Source organism: Giraffa tippelskirchi, chromosome 2 (assembly GCF_054371585.1).
Source record: "Giraffa tippelskirchi isolate mGirTip1 chromosome 2, T2T-mGirTip1v1.2.pri, whole genome shotgun sequence".
Classification (NCBI taxonomy): Eukaryota; Metazoa; Chordata; class Mammalia; order Artiodactyla; family Giraffidae; genus Giraffa; species Giraffa tippelskirchi.
The window spans coordinates 156,302,812-156,319,031 of record NC_137276.1 but is presented as its reverse complement, the minus strand read 5'-3'; the positions used below and the strand labels follow the sequence as shown (position 1 = coordinate 156,319,031).

Genomic DNA, 16,220 nt, shown 5'->3' with positions numbered 1-16,220 from the left:
GTCAAACACAAACACACAGCTGCACATGAGGAAAACCCCATTCTGTCAAATACCAAAGTCAAGTTTATAGATTTAGCCTTATATCCATATCCTCAGAACTGCCTTCTTTATTATGTCTATATGCAAACCTGCTCATCTTTCAAGAAAAGAATTGAAAACTACAGAATTTCAGAGGATGAGTTACTATAACATTTAAAACAGAGAGCTGATATATAGCTAAGGCTTTACAAGTCTTTGGCACAGTGTCAGTACAGTTTACTGCAAAGAATAACAGTTTGAGTCAAACAAGTCTCAATTTCAAGAAAGCTCTGCCTATTTTCCACAAAATGGGAATAATACAACCTGCATCACTATCTGTAGAAGATAATTAAGTGCAAAGCAACCTTCTCAGAATCAGCAGAAAATAGGTTTTCAGTAACTGTAGGTGCCTTTCTTTCCATTTTATCAAATAACAAGTACAACATAGGTCTTCATATCTCAAAATACCCTTGTTTAGAATATCTAAACTCCCTAAAAATGTTACAACACGTTCATTAAGCCAATAAATTTGGAAAGAGGTCATTTGCACATCTTTGACATTTAGTCCAAACTCAAGAAAATTCTGTTCCCTCTGAATTTACTACTCAAAAGCTATAATATAGCTCTTGTTTAGTCTATCTCCTGTTGATTGATTTCTAGCAAAATATTAATTGAAACAATACTCCCCAAAATGTAATATACTAAGAAACACCTGATAAACATCATAGAATAAGTAATCACGTTAGTTTTGAACATCCCCTCTCATTTGAAGGTGATAAAAAAAAAAAATGATTGAGTTCTAGTCATTTTCACTTTCTGGTTCTTATGCCCTTGGTTCCTGTGATCCTCTTTGTAAAATGCAACAAAGAAAGGCCTATGTTTCCATCAGAATAGTCACCATTCACTTCACAGATGGATATGGATGATCGAATAGATGGACAAATATGACTGATGAAGACAGAGAGAGATAAATGAGAGGGGTAGGTAAGAACGGCCAGGTGATAGATGATTTGACAGATGATTGGATGGATAAGCGGGAGGGGCATAGACCAAGAGAGGCATGGAATTCAGGCAAACGTAGATGACAAGATGCTACACAGACACATGGAATGCATAGAGGCAAAGAGATAAATCCATGACAAAAAGATCAATCTCAGGGCTGAAATACTAGTAAAATTCTCTATCTAGTCCACTGCTCTTTAACTTTCGATTTTTAAAAGTATCCAAAGGTTTCTCTTCATCATCACATTCCGATATGTGATAACTGTGCGTGGGTGTTCAGTCACTTCAGCTGTGTCTGACTCTTTGTGACCCCATGGACTGTAGCCTGCCAGGCTCCCCTTTCCATGGGGATTCTCCACGCAAGAATACTGGAGTAGGTTGCCATGCCCTCCTCCAGGGGATCTTCCCAACCCAGGGATAGAACTTGTGTCTCTTGCGACTCCTGAATTACAGGTGGATTCTTTACTGTTAAGCCACCGGGAAAGACCTGTGGTAATGCAAATTTGGAAAACTCAGCAGTGGCCACAGGACTGGAAAAGGTCAGTTTTCGTTCCAATCTCAAAGAAAGGCAATGCCAAAGAATGCTCAAGCTACCGCACAATTGCACTCATCTCACACGGTAGTAAAGTGATGCTCAAAATTCTCCAAGCCAGGCTTCAGCAATACGTGAACCGTGAACTTCCAGACGTTCAAGCTGGTTTTAGAAAAGGCAGAGGAACCAGAGATCAACTTGCCAATATGCGCTGGATCATCGGAAAAGCAAGAGAGTTCCAGAAAAACATCTATTTCTGCTTTATTGACTATGCCAAAGCCTTTGACTGTGTGGATCACAATAAACTGTGGAAAATTCTGAAAGAGATGGGAATACCAGACCATCTGACCTGTCTCTTGAGAAACCTGTATGCAGGTCAGGAAGCAACAGTTAGAACTGGACATGGAACAACAGACTGGTTCCAAATAGGAAAAGGAGTACATCAAGGCTGTATATTGTCACCCTGCTTATTTAACTTATATGCAGAGTACATCATGAGAAACGCTGGGCTGGAAGAAACACAAGCTGGAATCAAGATTGCTGGGAGAAATATCAATAACTTCAGATATGCAGATGACACCACCCTTATGGCAGAAAGTGAAGAAGAACTAAAGAGCCTCTTGATGAAAGTGAAAGAGGAGAGTGAAAATGTTGGCTTAAAGCTCAACGTTTAGGAAACTAAGATCATGGCATCTGGTCCCATCACTTCATGGGAAATAGATGGGGAAACAGTGGAAACAGTGTCAGACTTTATTTTTTGGGGCTCCAAAATCACTGCTGATGGTGATTGCAGCCATGAAATTAAAAGACACTTACTCCTTGGAAGGAAGGTTATGACCAACCTAGATAGCACAGTTAAAAGCAGAGACATTACTTTGCCAACAAAAGTCCGTCTAGTCAAGGCTATGGTTTTTCCAGTGGTCATGTATGGATGTGAGAGTTGGACGGTGAAGAAAGTTGAGCACCGAAGAATTGATGCTTTTGAACTGTGGTGTTGGAGAAGACTCTTGAGAGTCCCTTCGACTGCAAGGAGATCCAGTCAATCCATCCTAAAAGAGATCAATCCTGTGTGTTCGTTGGAAGGACTGATGTTGAAGCTGAAACTCCAATACTTTGGCCACCTCATGCAAAGAGTTGACTCATTGGAAAAGACCCTAATGCTGGGTAGGATTGGGGGCAGGAGGAGAAGGGGACGACAGAGGATGAGATGGTTGGATGGCATCACCGATTCGATGGACATGGGTTTGGGTAGACTCCGGGAGTTGGTGATGGACAGAGAGGCCTGGCGTGCTGCAATTCACGGGGTCGCAAAGAGTCGGACACGACTGAGCGACTGAACTGAACTGAATATAGTATTATAAATATGCCCAGCAATGGAAAATGAATCCTTTGGGTAAAACAAATTGACCACATCCTCCTACTAAGAGAAAATAAAAATTTTAAAAGACATCAAACAACTTATCTAATGCAGTATATTCACCAGACTACCCATATTGTGTTTCAAAGTTTCTTTAATTAATATTAATTAAGAGAACTTGGCCCAACAGATTTATTACTGTGAGAATTTTCTCTAAATTAACTATTCCACAGGTGTAACTTTACCTTAAAACTGAGATCTTAACTAAAAGTACTACTAAACTCCAGCCCTATGCATATTAACATATGATGAAGTAAAATACGCCAAATTCCTTTACTATAAAAAACAGTGCCAAAGATCCCTGCCTTGTTTTTCAGCAAGTTTTCTTCTTGATAAACAGTCAGCACTTAATAATAGAAACAATGGTCAAATATATCACAATAAATGCAAACACAGCATTCACACAATGCACTAACAAGCAGTGATTAAAATGTGTACTTTTAAAGAATGATTAATGACACAGGAAAATGCACACATTATGTAACAGAAACATATACAACTAAACATGCTTACCATGACCATCCTTTAAAAACAGAAGAGTGGTTACGCGTGTAAAATAGGAAGATGGTTATCTCTGGATGATGGGTTATAGGGGTTTTAATTATCTTCCTCATATTTTTTTGTATTTTAAATTTCTAAAATAAGTGTCTACAACTTTTATAACTTAAAAAAAACGGATTATTTATTTTTGTTTTAGGGAAAAGTCCAACACCTGTGCTAAGTAACAAATAGGAAGGGTTTGTTTGATTTTCCTGTTTACATACCATTTTCATATGGATTAGTAATTCATCTGATCCATTCAACAACTCAGAGAAATGAGCTTGAGAACCCCCACCAAGAGCAAGAAGTCAAACTCATACAGCAAAATGGGACAGAGCAGACCCAATTCCAGGTGTCTCGGTACTCCATCACCTTCTTTACAAGATCCTTCATATATCTCAGGAAAACAGTATTGTTTGGAAGGGCGGCAGATTTTTTTTTTCCCCCAAAAGAGTTCTAATACTGTCCTGCTTGCCTCCTAACCTCAAAATGTCAACATTCTATCAAAAAAAAAAAAAAAAAAAACTTCACATACAAGCAACCTCATCCCAGAGTGAGAAGAGAAATCTGTTCAAGAACAACAAAACTTAAAAGCTTTTGCACAACGAAGGAAACTATAAGCAACGTGAAAAGACGCCTTCAGAATGGGAGAAAATAATAGCAAATGAAGCAACTGACAAAGAATTAATCTCAAAAATATACAAGCAGCTCATGCAGCTCAATTCCAGAAAAATAAGCAACCCAATCAAAAAATGGGCCAAAGAACTAAGCAGACATTTCTCTGAAGAAGACATACAGATGGCTAACAAACACATGAAAAGATGCTCAACATCACTCATTATCACAGAAATGCAAATCAAAACCACAATGAGGTACCATCTCACGCCGGGCAGAATGGCTGCTATCAAAAAGTCTACAAACAATAAATGCTGGAGAGGGTGTGGAGAAAAGGGAACCCTCTTACACTGTTGGTGGGAATGCAAACTTTCACAGCCACTGTGGAGAACAGTGTGGAGATTCTTTAAAAAACTGGAAATAGAACTGCCATACGACCCAGCAATCCCACTGCTGGGCATACACACCGAGGAAACCAAAATTGAAAGAGACACGTGTACCCCAATGTTCATCACAGCACTGTTTATAATAGCCAGGACATGGAAGCAACCTAGATGTCCATCAACAGATGAATGGATAAGGAAGCTCTGGTACATAGACACAATGGAGTATTACTCAGCTATTAAAAAGAATGCACTTGAATCAGTTCTAATGAGGTGGATGAAACTGGAGCCTATTATACAGAGTGAAGTAAGTCAGAAAGAAAAACACCAATACAGTATAATAACGCATATATTTGGAATTTAGAAAAATGGTAACAATGACCCTATATGCCAGACAGCAAAAGAGACACAGATGTAAAGAACAGACTTTTGGACTCTGTGGGAGAAGGTGAGGGTGGGATGATTTGAGAGAATAGCACTGAAACATGTATATTACCATATGTGAAACAGATCGCCAGTCCAGGTTCGATGCATGAGACAGGGCACTCAAGGCCGGTGCACTGGGACAACCCTGAGGGATGGGATGGGCAGGGAGGTGGTAGGGGGGTTCAGGATGGGGAACACATGTACACCCATGGCTGATTCATGTGAATGTATGGCAAAAACCACTACAATATTGTAAAGTAATTAGCCTCCAATTAAAATAAATAAATTAATTTACGAACAACAACAACAAAAAAGAACAACAAAATGCCCCACTGTTGCTATTTTCAAAGTGTATAAAGCCAATTATCCTAGCAGGGCCAGTCCAATCTATGAAGAACATGTCCAGACACAATTTTTAAAAAGACATGATCTGACCTAGATAAAGAAATCTGAGACAAGGATTCGAAAGCTGCTTAAGATGACAGAATGCTGAGGGAGGCTTCGAGTCAGCAATGGAGAATCACCAGAGCTCAAAAATCCTGCTGGTCTTGGAATGACTCACAGTGCTGCTGTGACGCCTTCCTGCCCATTCATCACACAAGTTTTTTCCATTAGAATTTACTGACGAGGTGCTCCCCAGTCAGGTGGTATGATCAACCCTGCAGTCAAAATATGGAAGATATGACTGAAAAGTCACTGATTCCACATACTACACTCACAAAGGCCCAAGGAGAGTAAAATGCTGGTTGAAGGAACACTGGTCTCCATTTCACCTCCACCAGTAAGCAAGCACACCACAGTCTGTCTGTTCTGAATATTTTACTAGAGAATTAACTGATTCTGACAAAACCTGATGTGTTACTAAAGACAGAGTAGTTAGATGGAGAATATATAAAGAAAAAGGCTGGCTCTCCTTAGGGCCTGGGGGCAGGAACAGAGGGTGAGTTTCTGTAGAAAGGCTGGAACCCATAGAGTAAGACAGAGTCTCATGATTGTACTCATTTTTAGTGGGGATGAGCTAAAAACTCCTGACCTCAGTCCCCCTGCCAAGGAAACTTCTAAAACAGAACCCATAGCACATACATGTGGAAACAACAAGAATGTTGTTGGCCAAAATAAATATAATGGGCAAAAGCCTGGGGAATAAAAGAAGTGGATGGTCAGGACACCGAGCTTCAGTTCCCTCGTAGCATCATCAGCTTCCTCTCCAACTTCCTTGACTCTCTTTTCATGTCCTGAGTCTGTCCTTCCTATCCTGGAATCCATGACTTAAAAGTCTTTTTAAAAGCTTCTATTTGAAGCACTCTACAACATAAGTAAACTGAAAACAGTACATCTCAGGATTTCTGAAAACTAGAATTACCCAAAAAGGTTTTCAAAGTGGAAATGCCCAGATCCACACCTGAAGATTTAGGAATGCAGACTGAATTCTGGTAAACTTCCCTAAGCGATGCTGATCCATAAATTCCGGTGCGAAACTACGGCTGTAGGGAGCAGTCACCAAACAGGAACTCAGGAGAACCAATGGGAAGGAATGCTACGGGGTACCTGGGCTAGTGTCCCCAGGAGGATCAAGCCCATAGGTAACTTGCATTCATAGTGGACCAAGGGAGAAAAACAAAGACCAGAGAGTGACCAGGGTAACAGGCAGATATCCCAAAGGAAGAGCAGTCTGTCCTGTCAAAGACCTCCAGAACAGAGGATCCACTTAGGAGATCTGGAGTGAGATAAACAGGGAAATGTGGACAGGATTCAGGTTTTGCGGAGTTGGGTTTGCAAAAGGCATTCACCTCAAGAAAGCTAATTATCAGTCTATATAATATATTTCATTTATTATCTTGAAAACAGACAAGAGATAAAAAATAGATGAGCATATCCTCTGCACATTTCTTTAAATATTGCTATAACAACAACAGGATCTGGATGAACCCTGAATGGGAAGGAATTTGTCATCGGCCCCCAAATCAAAGATGTATAATCTATAATCCATCATGGCCACTAAATTCCTATGACAAATCTCTTCAGCCAAAACAAGGTAGAGTTCATAGCTAATTACACCTCCCTGATGCCTTTGGATGTCAAAACCAAGTCCAACTCATTGGTCTTATGAGTCCCTATAAACAAATTCTATTGTTTCACTTCAATATGAACACCCGATACTAAACAAAGGATTGATCTGGCCCATGAAACCTAGTCCAAGTGTCCTAGGATATGATCTCCATATTTGTCTATCATTGTTTCATTTGTACAGAAGGAAAAACAGACTTCTCTCCACAGTATAAAAAAGAAATATACTAAGCAGTTGCCAAATAATGAAATGCCTAATTCCAATTGCTAAATTAATTAATGACTTGATGTATTTAAAATCTATTGTATATTTCCCTTGTTTTCAATAAGTAACATCTAGTTTCTAACTTGCGTCATCAACCTTAATTGCATGGATCCCTTCTGCTTTATCCAAAATTCCAAATATGCAAGTTATCTGTTTGATTCGATTCTCCCACCTCTGTTATCATCATAGAAGTTAGGTCTTTACTCTGTGAATTTCCTTATCCTATGACATTCTCTGGAAAGGAGTCTGTGCGGAAAGCAAAGAATCTGATATTCACATGTGAAGTTTGAGGTTTTACACTGAGGAGGTGGTTGCTCTTTCTGAGATGGGGGCTGATTCTGTGATGGACCTTGAGTTTGAGTTATCTAAGTGTGTCCTTCCATCAGTGTTTCCTGAATAAATAACCAGCCTGGCTGGCTGAATTATATCATTCTCAGCTCAGAGAACTGACCCTCACTTCACAATACATCTCAGTCCTTTCTTCCAACCTCCCACTATTGTCCCCCAAAAAAACTGTCCTGTAATTTGGGTTGAGGGGTGGAGGAGGTGGCAGAACATCTCTCTTTTACCTAGCTCCATGCCTCTTCATGGTGACCTCTCCCTACCCTGCCCTTGTCCACAGGGAAGAATGGGTGAGTTATCTAATTATTGGAGAAGAAACTGGGCATGGGCAACTCAGGCCCTTCCTCCCAGTCTTGGGATATATCTGACTGCAGAAAGAATACCCTCCCTACCGCTCAAGTACACTGAGCTAACAGGCTGAGAGCTCAATTCTCCAACTAGTCTTTACCTCCAGCTGCCTAATGTGGCATTATCTTCAACTGGTTTCTAGATGAAACACAAGAACAGGAGGCAGAAGAACAAATGGTGCTCGAGTTGATGCTTAAGGGCCAAGGGAGAGGCTAGATTCAGTCTCAATGAGCCCCCTCAAGCGCTTACCCATCACCCAGTCTAACCCACACGGACATACTTGAGCTTGCACATGGTACGTCAGGGCTTCTGCCTTCACAAACACTCTTCATTCATCCTCAAACTACCTTTCCAAATCCTTCCCTGGCCCAACTCTGACTCCCAGCCCAGGATCACCCAGCCTTCTCAGATGCTGCCAACCTCAGAGATCTCTCCATTCCCTGAATCCTCACTGCTCATTCTCTCTTGGTCTTTATCACCCTATAAACTTTTTTTTTTTTTTGCCATTTTTAAAAACTGTACTTACTTTTAGTTGGGGGATAATTGCTTTACAATGTTGTGTTGGTTTCTGCTATACATCAGCACAAATCAGCCATAAGTATACACATATCCCCTCCCTCTTGAACCTCCCTCCCATTTTCCACGCCATCCTACCCTTTTAGGTTGCCACAGAGCACTAGGCTGAGCTCCCTGCAATATACAGCAACTCCTCATTAGCTACCTATTTTACAGATGGTAATGTATGTATTCCAATGCTATTCTCTCAGTTCATCCAACATGCTCCTCCCCGCTGCTGTGTCCATAAATCTAATCTCAGACATTTTTATCTGTAAGTCAAATCCCTGGGATAGTCTTAGTTCCTTCACTGTCAAGTCCCAATCATCTCCTCCCCACCCATCCTCCCTTGGCACAAATTAACTAGCATTTAGTTAGTTAGTGAAAGTCGCCCAGTCATGTCTGACTCTTGTGACCCCATGGACTATACCCCATCAGGCCTCTCTGTCCCGGAATTCTCCAGCCAAGAATACTGGAGTGGGTACCCAAGTCCTTCTTCAGAGGATCTTCCCAACCCAAGGATCAAACCCAGGTCTCCCACATTGCAGACAGATTCTTAATCGTCTGAGCCACAGAGAACTTATTATGTATCAGGCTATCAGGCGTGAAACTAAGAGCGTTATGATCATTACCTTGTTTAATTGCCCCTAGGAAGTAGGTACAGTTATCATTCTCTAGAATAAACAGGATCTGTGCTCAAAAAGGCTCACCATGCCAAGCACATGTCACTGTGTCTGGTGTAACTATGGGAGGCTTAGAGACCTGAGGCAGAACAGCAGATGGGGTTGGGAAGTGAGACTCAGGCACTAAATTCAGTTCAAAACTGAGGTTCCACCTTCACTGCCTTGCCCTTCACCTACATTTGCCCCTGGGTTTAAGGAGAAAAAGAATTTTCAGTTTAAAAAAGAAAGATGGAGAAAATGAAAGTCCAAGTGGTCACTGCTCCATGAAAGGTCTAATCACTCAGTATGAAAAGGCTCCTCAACCCCAATCCTTGCTCTGAAAACAGAGGTCTGGATCACTGTGGTTTTGTCATGAGATGAATAACAAGCCCGGAGGATTACTCGAATTACAAGGCCCAGACCAAATCCACTCAAATATAGCTGGAAGCTTTCTAGTAACTCTAACCGTGCATGGGGAATGAGCTGCTCAGAGAAGTGACTCACTTACTGGAATCCATGCTGCCTGCATTACTCAGCTGATATTAATACACCCGCTTGTTCATTAAAGTTTAATTGGAGTTCATGTGAATTGGTTTCACTGGATACTTAATCAAAGAGAAGTATTTGTGTATGAAGTGTTCACATACAAAACTAGAAAGCACAGCTCTCCCCCAGCCTCTACACACTCTACTGGCTGCTCCTCTAATACTGTTGACACAGCAAGTTAGTCAGAGAAGGTGGTACAGTGATCTTCCAAGAGGGGGAAAGCTGTCCACACACAAAACACAAATAAATGATAAATCCTCTGTACGGCACTAGACACAGTTCCCCAGCTCATCAGCCACAGCCTGACATGGGCTAGGACTCAAATGGCCAGCTCCTCAATAAGAACTTGCTCCTTTCTGGAGTTCATTATCAAAGCTACAGGGCTCCTTTTCTCCCTGGGCACCTGTCTCCCAGCCGTACATCTTTATTTTTAAAATGGGTGGATAAGGAAATTAACCATCATTCAACATAATCACACATTTCTCTTGTACTGACAAGCAAACCATGAACGCAATCCCAAACGCCTATTTATACAATCAGGGCTGTCAGTACCCTGTTATTTCTTATTGGATATCTCACTAATCAACATTACTGGAAGTATAAGTTTTTAAGGCTCCTGAAAAGACTTGTGCATGAAGTTGGGGAGAAATAGATTTCTCTCAAGTCTGGTGGCTCTGGTTCTACGATCAATTTTTCATTAGGAATGGTCACCATGGTTAAGGACATAGGACTTCTGGGCCCAAAACAAATCAAGGTGAGTTAAAAACTTGGTACTCTAGATTGATTTGCTGAAAAAAACCTCAAAGATTGTAGACTGAAAGGCAATATACTGATTTTCTTATTTATTTACTTGGCTGCACGAGGTCTTGGTTGTGGCATGCGGGATCTCATTCCCTGACCAGAGACTGGACCCAGGCCCTACCTTTGGGAGAGCAGACTCTTAGCCACTGGGCCACCAGGGAAGTCGCGGCAATGTGCTGATTTTTTTAACAGCTTTATTGAGACATAATGCACACACCATACAATTCACTCATTTAAAATCTACAATTTGAGGACTTCCCTGATGGTCCAGTGGTTAAGACTCTGTGCTTCCAATGAGGGGGCACAGGTTCGATCCCTGGTCAGGGAACTAAGATCCCACGTGCCATCTGGCATGGCCAAAAGAATAAATAAATAAAGTCTACAGTTCAGTTTTTAATATAGTCACAGAGTTGTGCAACCATTGCCACATCTAATTTAAGAACATCTTCATTACCCTCAAAGGAAACCCACACTCATTAACAGTAACTCTCTATCTCCCACCCTATCCCTGCCAGCAATCACTAATCTACTTTCTACCTTTACAGACTTTACGAATTGTCCTATTGTGGACTTTTCATATAAATGGAATTATATAATGTGTGGCCTATTGTGACTAGGTTCTTTCACTTACTCTAATGTTTTCAAGATTTATTTGTTTTGTACCACTACTGCATTTCTTTCTATTGCTTAATAATACTATATTTTATAGCAAATTTCACTTATCTATTCGGCACTCCACCTTTTAAAAATAAAATAGAGCTATCAAAGAACAGCAAATTATGTATCAGCACTCAGCCTGGCAGATAATCTGCTAATCCTCTGAATGATCTAGTCACGATTACGCCATCAGACATGTAAAGTATGTGGGGTTGTGGTAGGGGCTTCACAAATGTGGGAGGAGTTGGCAGAGCCTAACCACCCAAGCCTTACTAAAGTTAAGGCTCATCAGGATGACCCATCTGCACACGGTTTCACAGTTTACAAAGAGCTCTCACTGACGTGATGTAGTTAGACGGTGCTTCCTTGAGGAAGGAGCTTCGGTGTCTGCATCTCTGATTTCCCCAAGACAACCAGCATCACTTGGAATGCACCGAACAAACAATACAAGCAACCACCTCTCCCTCTAGCAAAGCCACTTTTTCAGTTTCTTAAGATATGGCTAAGTACCTAGTAATAAGCACATATGATGTGCCAAGCACCAACATGTTGATTAATAAGATACAACACTTGCCCTACAAGGGTTTAAAATCTAGCAGAAGAGACCAAAGGAATACACACAGGGCAAGTTAGTGCCAGATGAACAGAATTAAGGCTGTGAGAGAAACCCAGAGAAAAAATCTCTAGCTTATTACATCTTACTTGCCATGCTAATAACTTCACTTCTAACCTTGTTTATCTAGTGGGAGCTATTTACAACATGACAATCATAGACGGTATGTAGACTTTTGTGGAGATAGAGAATTCATAGCTATGAGTATCTTGAAAAAGTACAAACTGATCTGTATCTGGGGTATAAATCAGAGTCAACTTTAGCACCTACATGAGTAACATCACCAGATGATGTAGACCAAAAAACCAACCATCAAAGATGAAGAGTCAAGGGGGTCATCTGTCCAAACCTAAAGACTTTCTGCCTCCTTCAAAGCAGGCATTTCAAAACACTGCCAGGAAGCAGGCAATCCACTTAGAAGGTGTCACCTAAGCAACCAGGTACCGTGAAGGAAGGAAAGAAACAGGCTTCCAAAACACGTGTAATCTAACCCATACCCTGAATATTCATTGGAAGGACTGATGTTGAAGCTGAAGCTCCAATACTTCGGCCACCTGATATGAATAGCCAACTCACTGGAAAAGACCCTGATGCTGGGAAAGACTGAAGGCAAGAGGAAAAGGGGACAACAGAGGATGAGATGGTTGGATGGCATTACCAACTCAATGGACATGCGTTTGAGCAAGCTCCAGGAGATGGAAGGACAGGGAAACCTGGCGTGCTGCAGTCCACGGGGTCACAGAGTTGGACACAGCTGAGCAACTGAAGAACAACAACTCATACCCTGGTACATGAGGTCAAATAACACACCACTGGGTGTATTTGGTGCCATGTGCTTAAGAGACTCAAAGATATTTGCCAAAGAGAACTCAGTCCCCCCCACCCTCTAAGCAAGCAGAGCTGACTCCTAGTCATTAAGAAGGTCAAGAGCATCTTCTATTCTTATGTCCTATATTCTGTGAACGCAGCTGAGCTCCCAGATAAAGGCACTATGCCATCAAACGAGAAATTCAACTCATGTTTTTGTTTCTTGGCGTGTAAGAATATATATCTTCCTTGGATTCAACTCATGGAACAGATTAGGTTTCCATGCAAACCAGAAACAATTGATACACCTAATCACTTACAATTTCCACCAGCATGAAACCCTCTTTAATATATTCATCCGATTTGTACATCAGTACAAGTGTTCCTTTTTAAATTCCTATAGCGAGTTCGTACCTCCTGTTTCCTAATTACCTCATGCAAAAAAGGGAATTTTACCTTCACCTCTCTTGTTCATTAAAGCAAGTTTCAGGAAGTACTTTGACATTTGATTTTTAAAAAACACATGCTGATTTAACAGAAAGTTTTAGAGATTCATTGCTGCTTATACTTGGGGAGAAACAAGTGAATATCAAATCATAGCTAACTTTTTAACCAATGGAAAAAAGAAAACTAAAGGGGAGCATTTTCAGGTTTATTGCAACTCTATATAATCTTGATAGCACTTGATAAGAATGACCTCACTACACTCGAATCAGGACGATGAAGCAGAAAGCAGCCCAGAGTTAAAGGCTCTGGGTTTGCATCCATCGCCACTTTAAGAAAACTCATCTCATCTCTCTGAACCTCAGTTACATCATTTCTAAAAGGGAAATGAATGACAAGCTCTGCCTTGCCTACCTCATGGGGATGCCATAGGGTACACATGAGAAAATGTGTATTTCAGTGCTTTGAAAACCACAAAGCCCAGTACACAATGTGAGGTATTCACAGTGTAAGGTATTATCTTAATGTCTTTTCCTATAAAGACATTTTTAAATGACATGAACAAACACTTTTGCCTTCCTGTTTCTATTTTGAATCAGCTAAGGAAACACCCCCAAAATCAGCACCACTAATTCCAGGAAGCTTCACTCTCTCTCTCTCTCACACACACACACACACACACACACACATACACACAAGCTTTGTAATGATAAGTTCTGTGTAAGACAATAAGCCCAAGAAAGTACCAGCTCCTGAAGAATCTTCCATCTCTGAGTTATCCTCATGAGAACAGCTTTAATATTAGTGTCTTTCAATGTATTCTTGTTTTTCAAAGGCATATGAAGTATATTAGAGTATATCACCTTTCAGAAAGCAATATGCCAAAATTCCCACCCACCTCCTTTGGGTGCAGAAGAGATGGTCCCAGGAGGAAGCGGCCCCAGCATATCAGTGTCTTCTGGAAAGGAGGGAAGTGGGAGCCAGTGCTGAAGACAGGATCCAGGGACGTGGAAGACTGAGGGAAGACAGACCCTGCCTGGGTGACACAGGAAAAATTCCACCCCACAGGCCAGCTTTGATCAGCAAACCGGTAGCCACATGGCGACACTCCAGGAAGCAGCTTATCAAGGATGTGGCTGTCTTTCACTCCCCACACAGGCTCTATCATCTGAAGTTTACTCTCTCAACTACCATCTACAGATAAGCAAAGATCAAGGACAGAGAAGCCAAAACTTTTCCAAGGTCACGACTGGCTGTGCAAATGCTTTCGATTCCTACTCCCCAGGCTAAACTGGCTCCAGCAGGTCAGGGTCCTAAAACAGCCACAAACCATTCACTTGGTACCTGTCTTTCATCATTGTAGCAGGACCAAATAATGAGAGCTATAACACAAAGCGCTTGCTGTGCCAGATACCATGAAATACACTTTACAAACGTTTTTAACTATTAAGTATTAAGTTAATTTTTTAACTCATCTTTTAGCTTATTTCACTCTCACAATGACCCTAGAACGTAAGTATAGTCTAAAGATGAGGAAATTGAGGTACCAGAGAGATGAAGTTGTTTGCCCACAGTTCTCTAATATCTCATAGTGGACAGTTTTAAACCCTGGTGGTTCTGGCTTTGATGGCTGTTCCTACCCGCACACACAACGCCTGGCCCTGGGTACTTCCCACACTGGATAAACATCCACCGGGAGCCGGGCACCATTGGAGGCTCTCACATATATTTTCTAATTTATTCTCACAGTGACATTGGGAGAGGGATACTATCATCCTGAATTTAAAGAAAGACACCAAGATTCTAAGAGGTCATTTAACCAAGGTTTTGACAAACACTAAGAAGCACCTAGTATTTGAACCCCTGTCCAATTTCAAATTTCTGAACTCTGTAAATACCCAGAGTCTGCCCCAGCTCTGACAGCAGCAAACTACACAGTCCTCTACTCATCATTAGCATTGTCTATCTAGCTATCTACTCACTCATTTTTTACCAAGCGGTGCAGCAGAAAGAACACATGTTTAGGAGACAGGAAGACCAGAGAGGTTCCATCACTTACTAGCTGTGTAACTTGGACAAGTTATTCAGATTCTCTGTGTCTCAATTTCTTCATCTAACCAATGAGAACAATGATAATAGTACCTAACACTGCCTTGAAGATTGTGATAAAAATTAAATAAGATGATGAATGTAAAACATTATGATAGGGACCAATACATAATAAGTGCTTATAAAATAAAAATAAAAATTCACTAATAATTGAGTCAGACGAAGATAAAATGGCACAATCTAACAACAATTTCTACCACGGTTCCAATAATATAATAGCTACTCAAAAATAAAATGATCTTCATTTTCTGTGAATTTCCTCTCTGATAGTCTTGAGTTTCACAGCCCTCTCTGATCTAGTCCCTAAACCCCACAGTGGCCAGCACATGCCTTGTACATTACAGATAATCAGAGTCAATGATCATATGATCTTTCTCTGAACTTACCAAGGAAAGAAAATCTAAGATGCTAAGGTAACTCCTCTGAAAGTTTGGAAGCTTCAGTGGTCCATTTGCACCCCAAATGTTACCTTCAGGGTGAAAATTATTACCCACAGTTGAAGCCTAAAACACACTGAAAAGCATCAATTGACTGTTCTTATTTATTTCTGACACATTTGTCAAGAAATAAAGGAGAAAAATGATTTCCCAACCTCCATAGTTTTAAATCTTATGTCTTTCTTCTCTACAAAGATCACCACATTACTTACTAAAATCATGTATTTTGCATGGGTCCTTTGCAGATGTTAATCACAGTGCTTTCCTAGGTCTGTCACTAATGTGCAAGAGAGAGAAGGCAGAAAGGGGAAGAAAGAGAAGTACACAGAGAGAGAGAGAGGTTGGAAGCACAAGAAATGGAGGATATTTGATATTAACAGAAAATTCATATAGCAGAACTGCTTCAACCAAGACACCAAAGGGAAAACAGCGATAAGAATACATCCTTAAATTGGGAAGAAAGAATAAAAATTGCATGTGTGTACGTGTGTGTGTGTGCCTGTGTATGTGTATATGGATGTGTGTGCATGCATGCATGAACATTTATGTAAAAGACCTAGGGCCAGACCACAGGGCAGGAGAAACAGTGCCCATACCAGGGCTTCTGGGCAACGTGTGAAGGGTCATGATGCTG

The 16,220-nt window shown here is 40.9% G+C and overlaps 1 protein-coding gene across 17 annotated transcripts in view; it reads right to left on the bottom strand.

Annotated features, from left to right (window-relative positions):
* The window catches only part of LPP (LIM domain containing preferred translocation partner in lipoma), a 728,299-nt gene that overhangs the window by 587,646 nt on the left and 124,433 nt on the right, over positions 1–16,220 (bottom strand). For 3 of the 17 annotated variants that reach the window (XR_014067544.1, XM_081536659.1, XM_081536557.1), the window contains exon 1: positions 13,939–14,697. The exons of the other annotated variants lie outside the window; for them this stretch is intronic. The gene's annotated coding sequence lies outside the window, so the exon portion shown is untranslated. Of the gene's footprint in view, positions 1–13,938; positions 14,698–16,220 lie in introns of those variants that run through there. 17 annotated transcript variants of the gene reach the window in all.